Below are 16027 nucleotides of genomic sequence, written 5' to 3'. Positions count from 1 at the left end.
TGTATTATAAATAACTATCACTAGTGGGGTCCTGCAGGGATTGAGTTCTTCGCCGTGCACTATTTAACATTTTGATTAACGAGCTAGAAAAAAACATAAAATCATAGCTGATAAAGTCTGCACATGACACCTGTCAGGGTTCCCTCCCCACTCTGAACTCTAGAGTACACACGTAGGGACCCACATGAAAGACTCCCTAAGCTTATTTCTATCAGTTTAGGTTAAAAACTCCCCAGGCACAAATTCTCCCTTGTACCTTGGGTTGAAGTAACGCTGCCACCACCAAGTGGTTTAACAAAGAACCAGGGAAAAGGACCAGTTGGAGTTCCTCTTCCCCCAGCAATCCTCCCAAGACCTTACACCCCCTTTCCTGGGGAGGCTTGAGAATACTATCCTAACCAATTGGTTACAAAATGATCAAAGACCCAAACCCCTGGGTCTTGGAACAATAGAAAAATCACTCAGGTTCTTAAAAGAAGGATTCCCTCAACACAGGGAAAGTTCACAAGAAAAACAAAAGATAAACTAATCCGCCTTGCCTGGCTTACCTATACTGGTTGCAATATTGGAGACTTGGATTGGGATGGGTTGGAGAAGACAGATTTCTGTCTGGCCCCTCACAGTCCCAAGAGAGAACGCCCACACAAAACAAAGAGCAGAAACAAAACCTTCCCCCCCTCCCAAGATTTGAAAGTATCTTCTTTCCCCATTGGTCCTGTTGGTCAGGTGCCAATCAGGCTATTTGAGCTTCTTAACCCCTTACAGGTAAGGATGAATTCCAGGCTACCTTTAGCTGTATGACAGGTTTCAGAGTAGCAGCTGTGTTAGTCTGTATTCGCAAAAAGAAAAGGAGGACTTGTGGCACCTTAGAGACTAACCAATTTATTTGAGCATAAGCTTTCGTGAGCTACAGCTTTTGTGAGCTACAGCTCACTTCATCGGATGCATTCAGTGGCATTCATGACAACACCAAAGGAGTGGTAAATAATGACGAGCACAGGTCACTAATTCGGTGTTGCTGTGGATTTTGTATTGTTAACTGTACTTGTGTTACGCTGCATATGGAGATAACCTATAAGTAATGTAGTAAGCCCTCCAAACCCTACAGTATATTAGACAACCCGGACCCAACCTTCTCGGGCCCACTATAATGGGAAGTCTGGAACACTAATTGGAACAGGTGTGGTATGCCCGTATGAGAGAAGGTGCAGGGCACTATGCTACACAAGGGGCAGTGGGACAAATGGAATAGCGACACCTTCCTCCTTGATGCCTGGCCCTATCAGGAAATGTGTCGCCATATGTCCTATGCTTTTCCAGGGATACTGGGACAGGAGGATCCCAAAAGAAAAAAAAGGGGTGGAGAGTTACGATATAGATATTCAGGCCTGTCTGTAAAGGCCTATACTCTAAGAATATAGGTGTATTCTTATCACTTGGCTAGTTATAGAGGTATAAAAGAAAGAATCAAAATCACTGTCTGCCAGTGTCAGGTCCTTCTCTTACTATGACAGTCTGAGGCCCTGTGCTTAGGCTAAGGCCTCTGGCTAAGCAACAGAGGCAGCCATAAGCTGGGAAGCGAATGGTCACCTCCTCACATCCCAAACTAGTCACATTGAAATAAGGTGTTATTGGGCTGTTAGGAATACAATCCTGTCCTGATAATGCCTATCGCCTCCAGAGAAAGGGAAGTGCCTAGAAGATGTAAAAGGAAACTTAGTTTGATAGCATCCTGTCTGGCAAGAACTCACTTATCAATAGCTGGGATGTGAAATCCTCACTTCTGTATTGTTTTGTCATTATAGCTCCCACTTTGCTATTGTTTGTCTGTATAATCTCTGTCTGGTTCTGTGATTGTTCCTGTCTGCTGTATAATTAATTTTACTGGGTGTAAACTAATTAAGGTGGTGGGATATAATTGGTTGAATAATCATGTTACAATATGTTAAGATTGATTAGTTAAACTTCAGTAAAATGATTGGTTAAGGTATAGCTAAGCAGAACTCAAGTTTTACTATATAGTCTGCAGTCAATCAGGAAGTGAGTGGGTGTGTGTGGGGGAAATGGGAACAGGGAACAGGGGTGGGGAAATTGGAATCATGTTGTGCTAAAGGGAGAAATGGGAACAGGCAATGGGGGTGGGGAAATTGGAATCACGTTTGACTAAGGGCAGGAATGGGAACAGGGACACAGGTGTAAGGCTCTGTGGTGTCAGAGCTGGGAATGGGGATACTAAGGAAGGAAACTGGAATCATGCTTGCTGGAAGTTCACCCCAATAAACATCAAATTGTTTGCACCTTTGGACTTCGGGTATTCTTCCTCTCTGTTCATGCAAGAAGGACCAGGGAAGTAAGTGGGTGAAGGAATAAGCCCCCTAACATTTAAAATCACTAATATACAACCATCTGGATTACCTGTAAGCAGAGGATAAGCAAATAATGTGTTTTCATATGTCTAACTGCAAACATATACATCTAGGAACAAAGAATGTAGGTTATACACACAGAATGGGGGGGTTCTATCCTGAGAAGCAGTGACTCTGAACAAGATTTAGAGTTTGTGATGAATAATCAGCTGAACTTGAATTCCCAGTGTGACACTGTGGCCCAAAGGGAGAATACTATCTTTGTATGCATTAAGAGGGGAATCTTGAGGAGCAGAGCGGCTATTTTTCCTCTGTATTTGGCACTGGTGCAACCACTGCTGGAATCCTGTGTCCAGTTCCGATTTCCACAATTCGAGAAGGATATTGGTAAACTGGAGAGGATTCAGAGAAGACCCATGAGAATAATAAAAGAATTTAGAAAACATGCCTTATGTTGTGATAGACTCAAGAAGCTCAATCTATTTGGATTAAAAAAGAGAAGGCTAAGGGGGTGACTTGATCACAGTCTGTAAGTACCTCCATGGGGAACAAATATTTCACAATGGGCATTCAATCTAGCAGACAAAGGTATAACATGATCCAACGGCTAGAAGCTGATGCTAGACAAATTCAGAATGGAAATAAGGCATAAATTTTCAGCAGTGAGAGTAATTAGCTATTGGAACAATTTACCAAGGATCATGGTGGATTCTCCACTGCCAACCATTTTTAAATCAAGACTGGATGTTTTTCTAAACAATCTGCTCTAGAAATTATTTCAGATAAGTTTGTGCCCTGTGTTATACAGGAGGTCAGACCAGATTATCACAATAGTCCCTTCTGGCCTTGGAATGAGTTTACCCTGCCACTGTGATGGGTTCAGTCACAGAAACTCCCTCAGGACCGTCGCTAGATGTGCTGGCATACCACTGAGAACAAACTCCCCTGCCAGAGAAGGCTTCCCTCCACTCCCGGCTTGCTGAGTAAGACATTCTAGTCAACTACAGCACAGATCAAGAGGTTGGGCCACACCCCCCTGCAGTTCACTGAAACTGAGATCCACTCAGCTCAGGGGCTTCTTAGTTAACAGAGACTTTCCCAGTACTCAGGCTTTCTGGGAGCCTAAACCACAAATATGAAATAAATCCATTTTACTCTGTATAAAGCTCTGTATAATACAGGGTAAACTCATCAATTGTCCATCCTCTGTAACACTGATAGCGAGATATGCACAGCTGTTTGCTCCCCCAGGTATTAATTACTTACTCTGGGTTAATTAATAAGCAAAAATGATGTTATTAAATATAAAAAGTAGGATTTAAGTGGTTCCAAGTAATAACAGACAGAACAAAGTAAGTTACCAAGCAAAATAAAACACAACACGCAAGTCTAAGCCTAATACATTAAGAAACTGATTACAGATGAGGAGTACTAGTGGCACCTTAGAGACTAACCAATTTATCTGAGGATAAGCTTTTGTGAGCTACAGCTCACTTCATCGGATGCATTCAGTGGAAAATACAGTGGGGAGTTTTATATACACACACAACATGAAAAAATGGGTGTTATCATACACACTGTAAGGAGAGTGATCACTTAAGATGAGCTATTACCAGCAGGAGAGCCGGGGGGGAGGGGGGGGAACCTTTTGTAGTGATAATCAAGGTGGGCCATTTCCAGCAGTTAACAGGAACGTCTGAGGAACAGTGGCGGGTGGGGATGGGGAAATAAACATGGGGAAATAGTTTTACTTTGTGTAATGACCCATCCACTCCCAGTCTCTATTCAAGCCTAAGTTAATTGTATCCAGTTTGCAAATTAATTCCAATTCAGCAGTCTCTCCTTGGAGTCTGTTTTTGAAGTCATTTTGTAGTCATATTGTGATCTTTAGGTCTGTAATCGAGTGACCAGAGAGACTGAAGTGTTCTCCGACTGGTTTATGAATGTTATAATTCTTGACATCTGATTTGTGTCCATTTATTCTTTTACGTAGAGACTGTCCAGTTTGGCCAATGTACGTGGCAGAGGAGCATTGCTGGCACATGATGGCATATATTACATTGGTAGATGTGCAGGTGAACGAGCCTCTGATAGTGTGGCTGATGTGATTAGGCCCTATGATGGTGTCCCCTGAATAGATATGTGGACACAGTTGGCAACGGGCTTTGTTGCAAGGATAGGTTCCTGGGTTAGTGGTTCTGTTGTGTGGTTGCTGGTGAGTATTTGCTTCAGGTTGAGGGGGCTGTCTGTAAGCAAGGACTGGCCTGTCTCCCAAGGTCTGTGAGAGTGATGGGTCGTCCTTCAGGATAGGTTGCAGATCCTTGATGATGCGTTGGAGAGGTTTTAGTTGGGGGCTGAAGGTGATGGCTAGTGGCGTCCTGTTATTTTCTTTGTTGGGCCTGTCCTGTAGTAGGTGACTTCTGGGTACTCTTCTGGCTCTGTCAATTTGTTTCTTCACTTCGGCAGGTGGGTATTGTAGTTGTAAGAATGCTTGATAGCGATCTTGTAGGTGTTTGTCGCTGTCTGAGGGGTTGGAGCAAATGCGGTTGTATCGTAGAGCTTGGCTGTAGACGATGGATCGTGTGGTATGGTCTGGGTGAAAGCTGTTCCTCAGACGTTCCTGTTAACTGCTGGAAATGGCCCACCTTGATCATCACTACAAAAGGTTTTCTCCCCCTCCTCCCCCCTCTCTCCTGCTGCTAATAGCTCATCTTAAGTGATCACTCTCCTTACAGTGTGTATGGTAACACCCATTTTTTCATGTTGTGTGTGTATATAAATCTCCTCACTGTATTTTCCACTGAATGCATCTGATGAAGTGAGCTGTAGCTCACGAAAGTTTATGCTCAAATAAATTGGTAAGTCTCCAAGGTGCCACAAGTACTCCTTTTCTTTTTGCGAATACAGACTAACACGGCTGCTACTCGGAAACCTGATTACAGATGAAATCTCACCCCCAGAGATGTTCCAATAAGCTTCTTTCACAGACTGGACTCCTTCCTAGTCTGGATCCAGCAACCACTCCCCCCCCTCCCCCCCCCCCGTAGTTACTGTCCTTTGTTCCAGTTTCTTTCAGGCATCTCTTTGGGGTGGAGAGGCCATCTCTTAAGCCAGCTGAAGACAAAATGGAGAGGTTTCCAGGGCCTTTTATATTCTCTCTCTTGAGGGAGGAAACCTCTTTGTTCCTCTGTGCAAAGTCACAGCAACAACATGGAGTTTGTAGCCTGGGCAAGTCACATGTCCATGAATGATTCCGCTTTTTGCAGGCCGACGCCATTGTTTACAATGTTAGTTTGAACGTTCCCAGGAAAGCTCAGATGTGGATTGGCATCTCCCAAAGTCCATTGTCAATTAAGTGTTTCTTGATTGGGTACTTACTGAGAATAGTCCTTTCTCAAGAAGTTGACCAAAAGCTTCACGGAGGCTACTTAGAATCAAACACATTGAGATACAAGTACATAGCCAATATTCCTAACTTCAAAAACAAAAATGATACACACATACAGACAGCATAATCATAATCAGCAAACTAAAACTTTTCTATAGACACCCTGGTTGACCTCCTCTGTGCAAGATCTGGTGCAACCACAGGACCCTGGTTGCAACAATGATCTATATGGTCACAGTTCATGTCAATAATGTCACACGCTTCTGAGAGATGCAAGAAGTTTTTTCATCTTTCTACTGTAACTAAGCTGAGGATTGTCTTATCCCAAGGGTTCTAAAACTGGGAGTTGGGACCAGGGGGTCGCTGTCAGCTTCCACCCCAAACCCCACTTTGCCTCCAGCATTTATAATGGTGTTAAATATATTTAAAAGTGTTTTAAATTTATAAGGGGGGGGTCGCACTCAGAGGCTTGCTATGTGAAAGGGGCCAACAGTACAAAAGTTTGAGAACCACTATCTTATCCAGTTCAGCTGAGAAGTTTAGATCTAGGTATGCTCTACAACATTTGTTTTGTATTACTACTGTCAAAGTTGCAGAATAACTGCGCCTGAATTTCCCGCTCTGCAGTCCCTCAAGGGCACCCACTTAAAGTTTCAGACTCCCAGCCATCACCTTTCCTGGGCGGGGTTTATAAAGGGTTATAAGACTGCACAGTTCCCTGATCTACACTGTGATATCCCCAGCAAGCCTGTCTGCCTAAAAGGCCAGCACCTGTGCGTTTCTTTCTTTCCAAGGACTATGATCAGTGTATTGCCAGCAGTTACAAGTCACCACACAATTTCTTCTAAGCAAGCACCTTCATTCTTAAGGTAAAAGCATTACAGAGAAAACATGTAAAAACAGTAAAAACCTACACACATACTAGAAAACCTGAAATGAGATTACCCCCAGGTCCAATGTAGGGCTCTGATACCTGACAGTCCTTCAAACTCCACAAATGGGTTTTCCCTGTGGTACAATTTCATATCAGTCTTTATATCAGGAACCAGAACGAAGGGTGGAGAAATCAGTCATTTCTTTATACAGCTTGGACTCTTGCTCAGGAACAGGTAATCAGCAGCTACACCTCTCCTCAGTGTGTAGTTTCAAAAGGCTGGACTTTTTGCATAACCAGAGTTCTGGCATTACCCACTCCCCACGGATTCCCCAGGAAATCCATATGATATGTACTGTCTCAGATGTCCATGCTTGTCAGGCACATTTCAATATAGAGACAAGGGAGTGAGACAGTATCTTTTATTAAACCAACTTCTGTTGGTGAGAGAGACAATAGACTAAGGACCAAGAGTAGGTGAAGATGCTTTCTTTCCAAGGACTACAACCAGTGTATTGCCAGTAGTTACAACTTACACGCAGCTCAGATGCTGGCACGCTCTCTATGGAAGCTTTCCTCATTAAATTCTGAATTTAACAGCAGGTGAAGTTTTTAGGTCCAAACTACTTTCATATTCCTTTAAGAATCCCCTTCACCCAGAATAGGTACCTATGTGGACCCAGAACTGAGTGAATTATTGATACAAATGCACATCAATTCCTTCAAAATAGCAATGATCTTGTTAGAATCCAGTTTCATAAGAGGGAAATAATTATTCCCCTCTATTTGGCACTGGTAAGGCCACATCTGGAGTATTGCGTCCAGTTTTGGGCCTCCCACTACAGAAATGAGGTGGACAAATTGGAGAGAGTCCAGTGGAGGGCAACGAAAATGATCAGGGGACTGGGGCACATGACTTACGAGGAGAGGCTGAGGGAACTGGGGTTATTTAGTCTGCAGAAGAAAAGAGTGAGGGGGGATTGGATAGCAGCCTTCAACTACCTGAAGGGTGGTCCAAAGAGGATGGAGCTCGGCTGTTCTCAGTGATGGCAGAAGAAAGAACAAGAAGCAATGGTCGTAAATTGCAATGTGGGAGATCTAGTTGGATATTAGGAAACACTATTTCACTAGGAGGGTGGTGAAGCACTGCAATGGGTTACCCAGGGAGGTGGTGGAATTTCCATCCTTAGAGGTTTTTAAGGCCCAGCTTGACAAAGCCCTGGCTGGGATGATTTAGTTCGTGTTGGTCGTGCTTTGAGCAGGGGATTGGACTAAATGACCTCCTGAGGTCTCTTCCAACCCTAATATTCTATGATTCTATGATAAGTCAGTCCTGGAAGAGAGGACTATAATTAGCCCAAACCCCTTATATATGCAGAACAGAGTAACTTTCCCTTAATCTCTCTGACGTCTAACAGACATTTTCCCCTTCCTGATCTTTTTTATATTGTATATTTTGTGGAACACACACATTCCAACACAGGCACTGACAGTGATTAAAAGTAATTGACCAGCGGTTAGTAAAATTTACATTTTAAAGCCCATATTTTTAAAATCAGTCTTTTTGTTGTGTTGTGCACAAAGTAAAACAATAAAAACCTCCCAATAATCTTTCATCTTGCTCACTCTGCACATGCAGAACGTCAGCACTCTACCAGATAAAAGTTCATGTATAGGAGGCAAGATAATATGCTTCAGAGACGATAAACAGATTTCTCAATTAGTTTATCTTATTTCTCTCTTGTACATGGGTCATTTTTTCTTGCTACCTCTTCTTTATAACAAAAAAGTTCTTCAGCTTTCACAGCATCAAGGAAGAGAATGACAGGTGCACTGCCGTTCTGATTCATTTCATCTCCTTTCAAGTCCTCCTGGGGGAAGTTTACTTTTAGTACCTGATTCATTCCTTTTATCAGTTAGACTCTCTCGTCATTTTAATAACACTTGCATTCAACAGACTGAAGTTTGCCTCCATCAAGACTCTAGCTTATCTTTATTTTAAAAGTATGTGTCAGAGGAAATTATGTTTTGTTGTCTGAAGTATTTCTGCATCTGCAATGAAAACAGGGTTTAGCCATTTTATTATCTTTATTTATACACTGGCAGATAGCACACCAAACCAAACTCTCATCAGGCCTGACACACTCATTGCCTCTAACTCACTGTTGTCATAATCTGTAATGTGCCATATGCAAACTGGTAACACACTGGTCATTAATATTGTGTGGTGTATGTACGGGCAGTGTATAAAGAATTATAGAGGTGTGTTGCCAACATGTTCCTAAAATGTGTTTGGCAAATAGTGCCTAAGCCCAGCCAGTCTTCGAAAAAGAAATGCTCTTTCGCCAGTTTGACTGTGTTTCCAGTGTAAATTACACAAGGTGAGACCAAAGACAATGAAAAGGGCATTTACATGTAAGGCAAACAAAGCCATCAGGCAAGCAAATGGGGGAACATGACCACTTAAGAATCTTGATGGGGAACAGAGGTTGCATCCCCATGAAGCCTTCCTGCCTCTTGAAACAGGGTCAGTAAACTTTTGGAAGACATAAGCAGAAGCAAAAAGCCATTTTGTCACCCATCATGTGGCTCCTCTTGACCCAGAAGGAAAGAGTAGCTCGAAACTGACAGTAGGTGAGAAACTTGCTTAGACAAAGATTGTAACTTGCTGAAATTAAGTTTTAGTCACTAGAAAGTGTGTTGTGTTTTGTTTTGTTTTATTTATATCCATAACTCTCTTCCAGTCTTACTTATTATCACTTAAACATCTGCTCTTTGTTAATAAATTTAGTCTTCTTTATCACAAAACCATCTCAGTGCTGTGTATTAAACCAAAGGGTAAAATCCTCAGCCAGGCAACCAGACTGGTGTGTGCTCTCTCTCCTTGGAGGCAGCGAACTTTACTTCTGTAAGGGTCCAGTGAGAGGGACTGGACACTGCAGGAGAGATGGTTTTGGGGAGACTTGGGATTGGACAAGCTGTTGGTGTCACCTGCAAGAAGTAACCAGGCTAGTGGCAGCCAGGGAGAAGCCACTGTACTGTGAGCAGGCTACACTGAGCCAGAGCTGCACAGCACAGAAGCAGCCAGGGGTTACAGTTCAGGTCGTGACACAACTGGTCTGGGTGAATCCCCAAGTGTCAGAAGTTCTTTGAAATTTACTGTCAATGTAGATTCCACTTCTGCTGTGCATACACCCCATGCCAGTCAGCTCAGATTCTTTTGGCCAGCAAGGTCCACTGGGGTTGCACTTATACCCCAGATTTTCTAGTGTCCCCCAACTGAGAGAATAAAATGCAGAGCAGGTCCAACTTTTTCTCAGTTCCATCAGCAACACAGAATCCAGATGGTATAAGAGGGAAGGTATAGGAAGGATGGTATAGGAGGGAATCCAGATGTAGTAGCAGGGAAGGAGGGTGGATTGCAGAATCAATGTGGACAACACATGTAGGAATAAAGTGAGAAAGGCCAAAAGCCATGTAGAGTTGGACCTTGCAAAGGGAATTAAAACCAATAGTAAAAGGTTCTATAGCCACATAAGTAAGAAGAAAACAAAAAAAGTGGGACCGCTAAACACTGAGGATGGAGTGGAGGTTAAGGATAATCTAGTCATGGCCCAATATCTAAACAAATACTTTGCCTCAGTCTTTAATGAGGCTAATGAGAATCTTAGGAATAATGGTAGGACAACAAATGGGAATGAGGATATGGAGGTAAATATTACCACATCCGAGGTAGAAGCCAAACTTGAACATCTTATTGGGACTAAATCGGGGGGCCTGGATAATCTTCACCCAAGAATATTAAAGGAACTGGCACATGAAATTGCAAGCCCATTAGTAAAAATTTTTAATGAATCTGTAAACTCAGGGGTTGTACCGTATGACTGGAGAATTGCTAACATAGTTCCTATTTTTAAGAAAGGGAAAAAAAGTGATCCGGGTAACTACAGGCCTGTTAGTTTGACATCTGTAGTATGCAAGGTCTTGGAAAAATTTTTGAAGGAGAAAGTAATTGAGGACATTGAGGTCACTGGTAATTGGGAAAAAATACAACATGGTTTTACAAAAGGTAGATCATGTCAAACCAACCTGATCTCCTTCTTTGAGAAAGTAACAGATTTTGTAGACAAAGGAAACACAGTGGATCTAATTTACCTCGATTTCAGTAAGGCATTTGATATGGTTCCACATGGGGAATTATTAGCTAAATTGGAAAAGATGGGGATCACTATGAAAATTGAAAGGTGGATAAGGAACTGGTTAAAGGGGAGACTACAACGGGTCACACTGAAAGGTGAACTGTCAGGCTGGAGGGAGGTTACTAGTGGAGTTCCTCGGGGATTGGTTTTGGGACCAATCTTATTTAATCTTTTTATTACTGACCTTGGCACAAAAAGTGGGAGTGTGCTAATAAAGTTTGCGGATGACACGAAGCTGGGAGGTATTGCCAATACAGAGAAGGACCGGGATATCATACAGGAAGATCCGGATGATCTTGTAAACTGGAGTAATAGTAATAGGATGAAATTTAATAGTGAGAAGTGTAAGGTCATGCATTTAGGGATTAATAACAAGAATTTTTGTTATAAACTGGGGATGCATCTCTCGGAAGTAACAGAGGAGGAGAAGGACCTTGCAGTATTGGTTGATCATAGGATGACTATGAGCCGCCAATGTGATATGGCCATGAAAAAAGCTAATGTCGTCTTAGGATGCATCAGGCGAGGTATTTCCAGTAAAGATAAGGAGGTGTTAGTACCATTATACAAGGCACTGGTGAGACCTCATCTGGAATATTGTGTGCAGTTCTGGTCTCCCATGTTTAAGAAAGATGAATTCAAACTGGAACAGGTACAGAGAAGGGCTACTAGGATGATCCAAGGAATGGAAAACCTGTCTTATGAAAGGAGACTCAATGAGCTTGGCTTGTTTAACCTAGCCAAAAGAAGGTTGAGGGGAGATATGATTACTCTCTATAAATATATCAGAGCGATAAATACCATGGAGGGAGAAGAATGTGGACACAAGAACAAATGGATTAAACTGGCCATCAGGAAGTTTAGATTTGAAATTAGACGAAGGTTTCTAACCATCAGAGGAGTGAAGTTCTGGAACAGCCTTCCAAGGGAAGCAGTTGGAGCAAAAGACGTATCTGGCTTCAAGACTAAGCTTGATAAGTTTTTGGAAGGGATGATATGATGGGATAGCTTAATTTTGGCAATTAATTGATCTTCAACTATTAGCGGTAGATATGCCCAATGGCCTGTGATGGGATATTATATGGGGTGGGATCTGAGTTACTACAGAGAATTCTTTCCTGGGTGTCTGGCTGGTGAGTCTTGCTCACATGCTCAGGGTTTAGCTGATCGCCATATCTGGGGTCGGGAAGGAATTTTCCTCCAGGGCAGACTGGAAGAGGCCCCGGGGTTTTTCGCCTTCCTCTGCAGCATGGGGCAAGTCTCACTTCCTGGAGGATTCTCTGCACCTCAAGGTCTTTAAACCATGATTTGAGGACTTCAGTTGCTCGGACATAGGTTAGAGGTTTGTTACAGGAGTGGGTGGGTGAGATTCTGCGGCCTGCATTGTGCAGGAGGTCAGACTAGACGATCATAATGGTACAGACTATATGATCATAATGGTACCTTCTGACCTTAAAGTCTATGATTCTAACACATCTCAAAGAACCACCGTTATTGTAGGGTAGGTAACCATTCTCTCTTCTTCGAGTGATTGTCCACCTGGATTCCTCTTCTGGTTTCTAGCAAACAGAGAACTCCTTGCACCCACTTCCTCATTACAAGGTCAATTTAAAATAATGATTTGAAGACCGCTCTGTCAGATCTTGAGGCTTGAATTAAGAAACAGTGCTGGGTGAATGTGTGGACTGATCCCCACATAGCTGCCCTGCAAATTTCTGGAATTGGGAGATGCCACAAAAGTGGCCTGAGCCCTGGTGTAATAGGCTTTAACCTTCATGGATGGATCTAATCTAAACTAATCATAGCATTCCCTAATACAACAGTCTTTGGATTGATATTGCCTCACCTTTCACCCGTTTTACAACTATCAACAGCAAGCAGGGTCTTTCTTCCCGGACCAGAAGTTCACCGTATGGGAAGTCGAAATGCCCATTGTGATCTTGGGAGACCCCGCCTACCCCTTAATGCTGTGGTTTATGAAGCCATACATGGGGCAACCTGACAGTCGCGAGGAGCGGTTCAACAACAGGCTGAGCAAGTGCAGAATGACTGTTGAGTGTGCACTCAGCCACCTAAAAGCCCGCTGGCGATGCCTGTATGGGAAGCTGGACATGGCAGATGACAATATTCCTATGCTTCTAGCCGCATGCTGCATGCTCCATAATATTTGTGAAGGGAAGGGTGAAAGCTATACTCAGGGCTGGACCACAGAGGCTCAGTGCCTGGAGGCTGAGTTTGAACAGACAGAGACCAGGGCTATTAGAGGGGCACAGCGCGGGGCCATAAAGATCAGGGATGCCTTGAGGCATCAATTTGAAGCTGAAAGCCACTAATATTTGCTACTATGCTTGGGATTGCAGTGTTTGTAATCCCAGGAGGTGACCGGTGCACATGATGCTATAAGGGGGTTTAACATAATTGAATATTGCTTTGCTGTGCTCTTTTTGCTTTCACTTAATAGAATAAAGATTGCTTTCAAACCAACAACACAATTCTTTTATTAAAAGAAACAAATGGAGGAGAGAGTCAAATGACAAAAATACAGCAGCAGGAAGGGGGTTGGGGGAAGGGAAGGTCACCAGAGGAGGAGGGGTCCTGGGACGGCTACAGATTTGTGTATGTCCAGGGATCATACCCAACCTTCTCCTTTGGAGTACAATGCAGCGAGTGCTGTTCTTCAGCAGGGCCAAACTGCAGAGGGATGGGTGTTGAGTGCAGTGGGTAATGCGAGTCCACACTGCTGGACTGTGAGGAGGGAGGAGTGGAATGCTGCGGGTAGAGTGGAGCCAGGAGGTTGATAACAGTGTGTTAGTGGTGTGGGGGGTGGTGCATGGGAAAGTTTTGTGACAGCAGCTGCAGGGAAGGGCGGGTGCGGAGGTGCTTGGTTCGCAGAGCTAGTATCGCCTAGAACATGTCTACTTGGCGCTCCATAATGTTTAAGAGCTGCTCCGTGACTTCTTTCTGGTGTGCCACGTTCTCCTTTCGGTCCCTCTTCTCATTATCCAGCCACTCATGCGATTCCTGTTTCTCAGCGGCGGAGTGCATCATAACCTCACGGAGAAAGTCCTCCTTAATTCTTCGTGGTCACTTTCTAATTCTGCGCAGCCGTTCTGTCGCCGATAAGGGAGACTGGCCTCCCAAGGCCATCTCTGTGAAGTTTAAATGCAACATTTTACAGAAGCAGTATTGTTTGTAACACTACTTTAAACAGTTAGTAACAGTGCTTTAAAACACAGCCAGTACTCAAACACCTGTCACTAACTGGCTGACCCCAGGCAAGCACACATGAGCCACAAGACCCCCAAAATGGTGAGTAGCCGCAGGGGCAGGGTAAATCACTCTTCCTGAACCCTGCTGTATGCTGGGCATGTGGCTCTTGGGGAGAGCCAGCACTGTCGGGAGCGGGGGCCTGATAATCATTCCTGTCCCCACACTTTCCACAGGATGTGATCATTATGGAAGATCTCTCTGAGGGTGAGCAGGAAATCAAGAGAGGGTCTTCTCCAAGCCTGTGGCTTCCGTCCTGGCCCCTATGCGGCTCGCCTCTTTGCAGCAATGGTCCTCTCCCCCTCCCACCCATGACAGCACAGTGGCGCAGGAAAGTTACCCTTAATGGGGCAATAAACAAAGCAGCTCTGCTGCGGAACCTGCAGCAGTGGATTGCCCAGTATCTCCATGAGAGTTTCCTGGAGATCTCTGAGGGAGATTCCCATGAAGTGAGGGAGTCTATCAACAGCCTGTTCCGCCACTCAGAATAGGCATGCGGTGGGATACAAGCTTGCTTTCTGCAACCCTCCTTCCCCCAACAAATCGCTTCAGCAATTCCCCAAATCTGATCCACTTACCAGGGGTCTCCTCTCCTGTTTGTGCTTCACCAAGATCCGACTGCTGTGACTGGCTAGGCTCCTCCAGGTAGAAAAGAGCTCCTGACTGCATGCATCTCTGGTCTCCGAGCTATCCTCTGCCTCTGGGTCCCCCTCCCCCTCTTCGTCCAAGATTTCCTCCTCCTGGCTTGGTTCACTCTCGACTGGCACATGAGCCAACGAAGTATCAACAGGGGCCTTTGCAGTGGAGGTGGGCCCGCCACTGAGTATTGCGTCCAGCTCTTTGTAGAACTGGCAGCTCGTGGGAAAAGCACCGCAGCAGCGGTTTGCCTCCCACGCCTTGTGGTAGGCGTTCCGCAGCTCCTTCACTTTGACCCTGCACTGCAGTGTGTCCTGGTCATGGCCCCTTTCTGTCATGCATCGAGAAATCTGCCCATAGGTATCCTAATTCCTACGGCGGGAGCGCAGCTGGGACTGCACAGCTTCCTCTCCCCAAATGCCGATGAGATCCAGCAGCTCAGCATTGCTCCAAGCGGGGAATCGCCTGGTGCATGGAGCAAGCACGGTCACCTGGAAAGATGCGCTGAGACCACTGCTCACATCACCAAGCAAACAGGAAGGGGACTTTCAAATTTCCCAAGGAATGTCCGGGGTGGGGCTCATGGTTCGTGGGCAGGGCAGCAGAGTTCAAACTGATGGCCAGAGAGGTGAGAACAGGCATTGTGGGACACCTCCCGGAGGCCAATCACAGCGCTGTAATCACCATGGTGTCTACACTGGCACAGCGGCGCTGTACCCCCAGCGCAGAAAGCTCTACGCCGCTCGTTGGAGTGGTTTTTTTACAGTGTGACAACTAAGCAGTTTCTGCGCACTAAGTGGCTTGGCAGTGTGCACACCTCAGGAGTTACAGTGCAGAAAGCTGCTTTACTGCACAGAAACTTGCCAGTGTAGACAGGGCCTGAGTTTCCTTAGACCCTTGATAGTAACATGATTGGTGGACTAGCATACATTACCCCGGGAGTCTATGATATGAGAAAAGCATCCAACAAGGATTCTTGGCTCAAACTCCTCCTCTTGAGCAGAATGCTTGGCATTTCCTTTTCCAATCTGAAGCAAAACAGCAGAAGAGGCTCTGCAGGATCAAGTATCTGACAATTTATTCATGGTTGTCAGTGAATTGACTGCTAAGCTGCGCCACTAGACCTTTCTATAAGAGGTGCAGAGCTACTAGCATGATTTGACAACGAATGTATCAGGTTCAGAGATGAACAGTCTTTTTGGAAAGAGGAGAAGATCGTGCTCCTCCCTGTCTGTTATTACCCGGATTGTCAGTCTGCACAGCAGGGGTAGAAATGCTTTGCACACTAGAGGAATTG

The 16027-nt window shown here is 44.5% G+C and overlaps 1 protein-coding gene and 1 long non-coding RNA gene across 7 annotated transcripts in view; both read right to left on the bottom strand.

The window, feature by feature from the left end:
• Positions 1–16027, bottom strand: part of PNPLA7 (patatin like domain 7, lysophospholipase) — a 428589-nt gene that overhangs the window by 180289 nt on the left and 232273 nt on the right. The gene's annotated exons all lie outside the window — the stretch shown is intronic.
• Positions 13308–15861, bottom strand: LOC144276227 (uncharacterized). Its single transcript, XR_013348206.1, has 2 exons — positions 14673–15861; positions 13308–13976 (listed from the first exon to the last, which is right to left on the bottom strand). It is a non-coding gene; the product is annotated as an uncharacterized LOC144276227 (long non-coding RNA).

Source organism: Eretmochelys imbricata, chromosome 16, assembly GCF_965152235.1.
Source record: "Eretmochelys imbricata isolate rEreImb1 chromosome 16, rEreImb1.hap1, whole genome shotgun sequence".
NCBI lineage: Eukaryota > Metazoa > Chordata > Testudines > Cheloniidae > Eretmochelys > Eretmochelys imbricata.
Note: the sequence above shows the minus strand (reverse complement) of the source record. Positions and strands in the feature narration are given on the sequence as shown.